General features: G+C 42.4%; 1 pseudogene; it reads right to left on the bottom strand.

Annotated features, from left to right (window-relative positions):
* Positions 1–393: 393 nt before the first annotated feature.
* On the bottom strand, positions 394–5,885 carry LOC121157814 (annotated as a pseudogene).
* Between the last annotated feature and the right edge of the window lie 1,523 nt (positions 5,886–7,408).

Genomic DNA, 7,408 nt, shown 5'->3' with positions numbered 1-7,408 from the left:
CGATTCATGAATGGTGAACTATCGAAACCACTTGAGCAAGTATCTCAGAGCAAGTATCTCAGAGCATGCCCCACATCTGGGATTTGGGGTGGGTGGGAAACTGGGTGGGGCTTCTCCCTTAATGTCCCCTTTTACCCACTTCCCTATAGCCCTGAACCTTTTTACCCCAATTAACTAAGTAAAGATGATCAAAATATTAAAAAAAAAAAGGGTGTGTGTGTGGGGGGAGGTTCTGGCAAGCTTGCTAATCCACAGATATGCCACTTTAACTTCTACCTAGATGTTTAATGCCCCACAGTAAAAAACCTAAACCAGGGAAGGAAATGCAACTGATTTTCCAGGTGCTGGAGTGTTTCATTTGATAACATAAGATGGAGAAAAATCAAGCAACATCTATATGCGCTCTAACTTTTCACTCAGAGATTCTTCCACAATGTCTCCGCTCCACGTGAGAATGCCGAGTTCTTCAGCAATGTTCTCGTTGTCATCCAAAAGCTTTAGCACAGGGTCTGACCCACGGTCCTACTTGATTTGTAGTCCCCTGAATCGTTTGGGTTTATCGCTCCTGATGAAAGCTTGGGCTGGAGGGAACCTCCCCGATTTTCATCCGCAGACTTCGAGAATAGCTCCGGAGTACAGCTCCTAGATTTCAAATTGTGCTTCTTGGCAGCATCTTCTGCAATCAGGATCCAGCTGCAGTAGGGTGACTGCCCAAGATCACAGGAACTGCAGAGCAAGTTGCTAGGGAAGCCTGATTCTCTGCATGTCTCTGGTGAAAATTCTGCTCCCAAAGCAGAGATTGCCTGAAGCGCAGTGGCCAACAGCATCCACAAGCTGAACGCCAACCCAAGCCCTCTGCCAGCCCCAACTGCCACCGCTACCCGCTCCTGGTGGTCCCAGCTGCCCCAACAATGAATTTAAATACATAGTTTTAAAATTAGGGCCCGACAGCATGGCCTAGCGGCTAAAAGTCCTTGCCTTGAACATGCCAGGATCCCATATGGGTGCCAGTTCTAGTCCTGGCAGCTCCACTTCCCATCCAGCTCCCTGCTTGTGGCCTGGGAAAGCAGTCAAGGACGGCCCAAAGTCTTGGGACCCTTTACCTGCGTGGGAGAACTGGAAGAGGTTCCTGGCTCTTGGCTTCAGATTGCCTCAGCTCCAGCCGTTGTGCTCACTTGGGAAGTGAATCATCGGACAGAAGATCTTCCTCTCTCTCTCCTCTCTGTGTATCTGACTTTCCAATGAAAAAATAAATCTAAAAAAAAAAAAATACATAATTTTAAAATTAGATGGAAGAAAATTCATGGCATGTGACCTCACCCTTAGTCCACACCTTCCTAGACTGGCATGGTAGGGGTTTTAATCTTTTGTTGAAAAATTGATATTTAAAAACAGCAAACTTCCAATCTTCATGATTTTTTTTTAACTATGTTCACCTGGTCTCCAGTTTACTTCTTCAGCAAGTGAGAACTGAGTGGGACTGTTCGTTAATGTCCTAACCATCTCGGGAGTATACTATTCAGTTCTGTGTCAACTAATTTGAAGGGCAGATGGCCAAATGTGCCATGGCTCTAATTAGGAAAGGCTGCAACAAAGTAGCTAGCATAGCTCGCGCAAGTCACAGGATGCTACAGACTCACAGATACCTAGGGAAAGATATTACTGATAAGGAGGACTGCAGAAGGACATTGTGACCCTACAAGGTCAGCGAGCACAGAATTACAATTGATAGGATAATAGTTGAAAACAACTGAGTGGGTACCATTCCTATAGCTAAATGGATATCATTTGTATGAGAACAGCTGAGTGGACAGCATGTGAATGAGAACAATTGGTAGGATATACAAAACAAAAGAGTTCCAAATAAAAGTATAGAAACTGTTGATGGGTCCTCCCCTCCCCACCGTGTGGCAACCTAGCAGCTAAAGTCCTCACCTTGAATGGGCCTGGGGTTCCATATGGGCACCAGTTCTAATCACAGCAGCTCCACTTCCCATCCAGCTCCATGTTTGTGGCCTGGGAAAGCAGTCGAGAGAATGGCCCAAAGCTTTGGGACTCTGCACCCACGTGGGAGACCCAGAAGAGCTCCTGGCTTCGTATTGGCTTGGCACCAGCCATTACAGCCACTTGGGGAGTGAACCATCAAACAGAAGATCTTCCTCTCTTTCTTTCCTGCTTTCTGTATATCTGCCTTTCCAATAAAAATAAACATAAATCTTTAAAAAATTTTTTGATGGGTTTTGTTGATAAGCTCCATACCTTCTCTCTCATGCTATATAACCCTCAGTGTATAAAGTCTGATGCCACTAATAAAGTTTGGCTTTCGACCATCAGTCAGATTCCGCGAATATTATTATCAGCTCTGCGCACCAAGTCCACAACTGCAGGACAACGACAGAGGACAAAGTTACTGCATATGAGGAAAGCATTCACACAAACCCAGGAAATGCTAAAGCCTAGAAAAGACCTGAAATGACCTTCACACTGAGTGAATTAATGAAGGCATACTATTTCACAGAACCAGTCTATAAAGGTTAGGAGTTGGTCCTGACACGATAGCATAGAGGTTAAAGTCCTTGCCTTGAATGTGCCGGGATCCCATATGGTCACCAGTTCTAATCTCAGCAGCCCCACTTCCCATCCAGCTCCCTGCTTATGGCCTGGGAAAGCAGTTGAGGACGGTCCAAAACCTTGAGACCCTGCACCCACCTGGGAGACCTGGAAGAAGCTCATGGCTCCTGACTTCGGATTGGCCTAGTCCCAGCCATTGCAGCTGCTTGGAAAGAGAACCATCGGACAGAAGATCTTCCTGTCTGTCTCTTCTTTTCTCTGTATATCTGCCTTTCCAATAAAAATTAATAAATCTTTAAAAAAAATTCATTGGAAAGCTCCAATAACAGAATGAGTAAGGCAGAATAAAGAATTTCTTGCCACAGTCGGGAAACAATCAAAAAGCTGGAGATGGGACTGAATCAAGCCAAAAAAATGTAGAGCCAATATAAAAGTTATGGCAGTACCAGAAGACACAGAAAGAGAAGTTGGGCTTAAAAATGTGTTCAATGGACCTAGTGGCTATATCCTTGCCTTGCACACCCTGGGATCCCATATGAGCACCAGTGTGTGTCCCAGCTGCCCCAGTTCCCTTTCAGCAACCTGCATTTGGCCTGGGAAAGCAGTAGAGGATGTCCTGAAACCGTGTGACCCCGCATCTGTATGGGAGACCCAGAAGAAGGTCTTGGCTTCAGATCAGTTCACTTCTGGCCATTGTGGCTACCTGAAGAGTGAACCAGTAGATGGAGGATCTTTCTCTGACTCTCCTCTCTGTAAATCTGATTTTCCAATAAAAATAAATTAAATATTTTCAAAAAAAATGTGCTCAATGAAATAATAAACAAAAACTTCCCTAATATGGAGAAAGAATTGGGAAACAAAATACAGGAGGGTAACAAGAACTCCCAATAGAGTTGACCAAAAGAGATCTCTACTATGATACATGATAATCAAGTTCTCTTCAGTTGAACACAGGGAAAAGATGCTTAAATATACACACGAAAAAACATTAACATATAAAGTTACCCCATTTAAACTCAATGCTGACCTCTCAGAGGAAATTCTACAGGCAAGAAGAGAGTCAAACGACATATTCCAGATTCTAAAGGGGAAAATAAAACTGTCAGCCCAGAATAACTTACCCAGTAAAGCTTTTTTTTTGTCTGAAAATGAAAGCAAATTCTTCCAAAGAAAAGTTCTTCCAGACCTGCCCTACAAATGATACTTAAAAATATTCTCCCTTGATGGAGAAAAGGAATAGCACCTACAAAAACCAAAGGCAAACATGAAGGACATCCCAGTAAAATGACAACAAAAGACTGAATCAATCAATGAACAACCTATTGCTAAAATGACAGGACCAAATTACTGCCTACCCATATTAACCCTGAATATAATATGGCTTGAATTAGTCAACTGAGCCTTATAGATAAGTGGATTGGATCAAAAAACAAAGCCCGTATCTGTTGCCTACAGGAGACACATCTCATCGACAAAAGTATACAGAAACTGAAAGTAAAAGAATGGAAAATGATATTCCAGGCTAATGGAAAGGAAAAATAAGCTGATGTAGCCATTCTTATATCATATAATATAGACTTTGACATGAAAAGTATTAAAAGAGAGGAAGAAGGACTCTACATAATGACCGAAGGATCCATTCAGCAAGAAGAGACCACCTTTCTCGTTTCTTGGGATGTTTCCATTTTCATCTCTAATTTTACTTGGCTATTCTCTCTTGTTTCTCTTTGCTAGTTTGGCTAAAAGTTTGTTTTGCTCATCTTCTTCAAAAAATAACTCTTTTGTCGCAATTTGTAGCGTTTTGTTTCTATTCCATTTATCTTTGCTGTGATTTTTAGCATTTCTTTATTCTTAAAAATTTTTTTCTTTTTAGTTAGTCCTTGAGATACATTATTAGATCATTTACTTGAGATATTTTGATTTTTGTATTGTTTTTGCTACATCTCATGGATTTTGATATTTTTATTTTCATTTCTTCAAAAATTTTATTGGGGCCTGGCACGATACAATAGCGGCTAAAGTCCTCGCTTGCACACAGATCTGCAGAGAGAAGAGGGACCAGAGAGAAAGATCTTCCATCCACTGGTTCACTCCCCAGGTTGCCCCAATGTCCAAAGCTGAGCCAATCCAAAGCCAGGAGTCAGGAGCTTCTGGGTCTCCTATGCGGGTGAAGGGACCCAAGGCTTTGAGCCATTGTCTACTGCTTTCCCAGGCCATAAGCAGGGAGCTGGATGGGCAGTGAAGCAGCTGGGACACAGAGTGGCACTCATATGGGATCCCGGTGTATGTGAGAGGAGGACTTTAGTCATTAGGCTACTGTACTAGGCCCAGACTCCTGAATTTTTAGTTAGCTGGGAGGTAGCTAAGGACCCAGCTTGTGGTTGGTGTTTGAAATGAGAACAGTCTTGGAGAGCTGAGTCCTTAATTTTTGGACTCCTAATGCAAGTCTTAGTTCTGCTAAGTTTTCTGGGTGATCATGACAAGTAACCTCTTTGAACATCAGGTACATTGGATAATAGCAGCACCTTTGGGCTGTTTCAAGGCATTTATGAGATGACAAATTAAAGCATAAAGTTCACGGCCTATCATGTTAAAGTGCTGAAAAAATTAGCTAAAGTTTATCAATAGTATTATTTAATAAAATTTTGTACCAGGACTTCCTATTGATAGAACTAAATAATAGGTATCTCTTAGATAAATATTTGTGTCTGGTCCTCCATTGCCGGAGTCCAGCTCCAGATGAGTTCGGAGCTCGAGAAGGGTGCGTGGACTCGGCGATAAAGAAAGACACAGACACTGTGACTTGGTGCCTTCTTGCTGCCTCTTTGTTCAAGAAGAAGCTGTCCTTTTTATTTACTTGGACACATCACAAGCCTCTGCACAAACATTTGATTTTTTTTTAAAGATTTATTTTATTATTTTTATTGGAAAGGCGGATATACAGAGAGGAGAGACAGAGAGGAAGTTCTTCCGTCCGATGATTCACTCCCCAAGTGAGCGCAACGGTCGATGCTATGCCGGTCCGAAGCCAGGAGCCTCTTCCGGGTCTCCCACGCGGGTGCAGGGTCCCAAAGCTTTGGGCCATCCTCGACTGCTTTCCCGGGCCACAGGCAGACTGCTTTCCCGGGCCACAGGCAGGGAGCTGGAAGGGAAGTGGGGCTGCCGGGATTAGAACCGGTGCCCATATGGGATCCCGGGCGTGCAAGGCGAGGACTTTAACCACTGCGCCACGCTGCCGGGCCCACAAACATTTGATTTTTTATCTTTAACTTTAGAACTAAGACAGCAGGCACAGATATTAATTTTTACTTCATGGTCAACCAGGTGCTCTTAAAGATAATTCCGTAAGTTACTATAATCAGTTTCTTTAAAGCAAGCCATTATTCATTCTTCAGAAGTAGCCATTAGGTGACAGCCAGAACTCCAAGGCCAAGGCACAGATGGTTACCTACTAATTAGTAAAACATTCCTACTACATTTTTATTTTCACAACTTTATCTATCACTTAATGGGATAAGAGAAAAAATATAAGAGAAAAAACATAAGGATCTAAGAAAGTTTCAAACATTAAATCCCCCTACAACTGCAGGCTCTACAACCTCATAAACAATCAAGCAATAATCAAAAGTATATCTCTATGATGTTAAAAAAATCACCCTATACTTCCTCTAGTTAAAAAATTATGAAAGCGGCTAAAAGAGCTACATCTTCTATGCTCTAAAGAGTTGCAAGGACAGGCTAACTTTTAGGTCACAGTAACTATATTTTTGCCATAGGAGTTTCAGCTCTCACTCCCATCACTTGCATTAATATTTAGGATATTTATCAAGCCCTTTCCCAGAAGGTGTGCTGCATGTCTGGGCCAGATTCTGAGGCAATGGTTAAATACCCAAGAAGGTATCCTGAAATGGCACGGGCTTAATTGTAGGTTTAATTGTACTCCTGTGCGCAGTTAAAGGCCCACTCACCAAGACATCAGTAACATTAACTCTTAAGCTCACAGTAGTTGCCAAAGCCATCTCACAGGGGCAAACAATGCCTCAACAGATCACAGAATTCTTAGTGGGGTACTTGAGTGTCCATGCAAACAGGGGGTGAGACTGCGTCAAGGTGGTCAGAGAGAAATCCGCCAGACCCTGCCAAACAGCTGGAAGCTGCCTAGGCCCTGCCTTCACACCTTCGTGTCATCCACACCTACTGCACGGACCCCAGCACTCCAGTATTTAAATAGGAAACATTTTCTTTTTTAAAATTGTGGACATGTTTGAAGAATGAATAAGAACTAGAACAGAGCAAGTTGAGAAAGAAATGACATGAGGGTTTATACTATTGCACCATTATTTTTTTTCTCCTGAGTTTTAGATCCTAAAGCTGTTTTGTAAGCTTCTCTAGATGAAAGGTTCTTTTCTTTTTTCTTTTCTTTTCTTTCTTTCTTTTTTTTTTTCCCATAAGAAACTATCTGGGAAAACTTGACAAGTGAGTCGTTTGGAAATATCGACTTGAACTGTTGCTTAATGTTTTGTCTGTGTTGTAGGGCATTCAGCAACTCAAGTCACTGAGTTGCTGCTAAGAATTCTCTATGAGATCCTGGAACTGCTTATGACAACACTGCCAAACGTCATCCGAGGGGGAAGTAAAAGTTAGGCCTCATATTCCTGTAAGACCAGGAAGCAAGAAATCAATGGACGTGGAACAACAAACACCCTGCGAAAGAAAGAGGTTTTATTTGCTCATGAAGATTATACAATTGCTCTTTCTCCTTTGCTCTTCTACCCTTTCTGCTTTGCATTCTCCAATACCACCTGAATTTAGTTGGCTTGACTGCTAAGGACAAAAT

This window comes from Ochotona curzoniae, unplaced genomic scaffold, assembly GCF_017591425.1.
Source record: "Ochotona curzoniae isolate NIBS_2020 unplaced genomic scaffold, NIBS_Ocur_1.0 contig_3622, whole genome shotgun sequence".
Classification (NCBI taxonomy): Eukaryota; Metazoa; Chordata; class Mammalia; order Lagomorpha; family Ochotonidae; genus Ochotona; species Ochotona curzoniae.
This window is presented reverse-complemented; position numbering and strand designations above follow the sequence as displayed.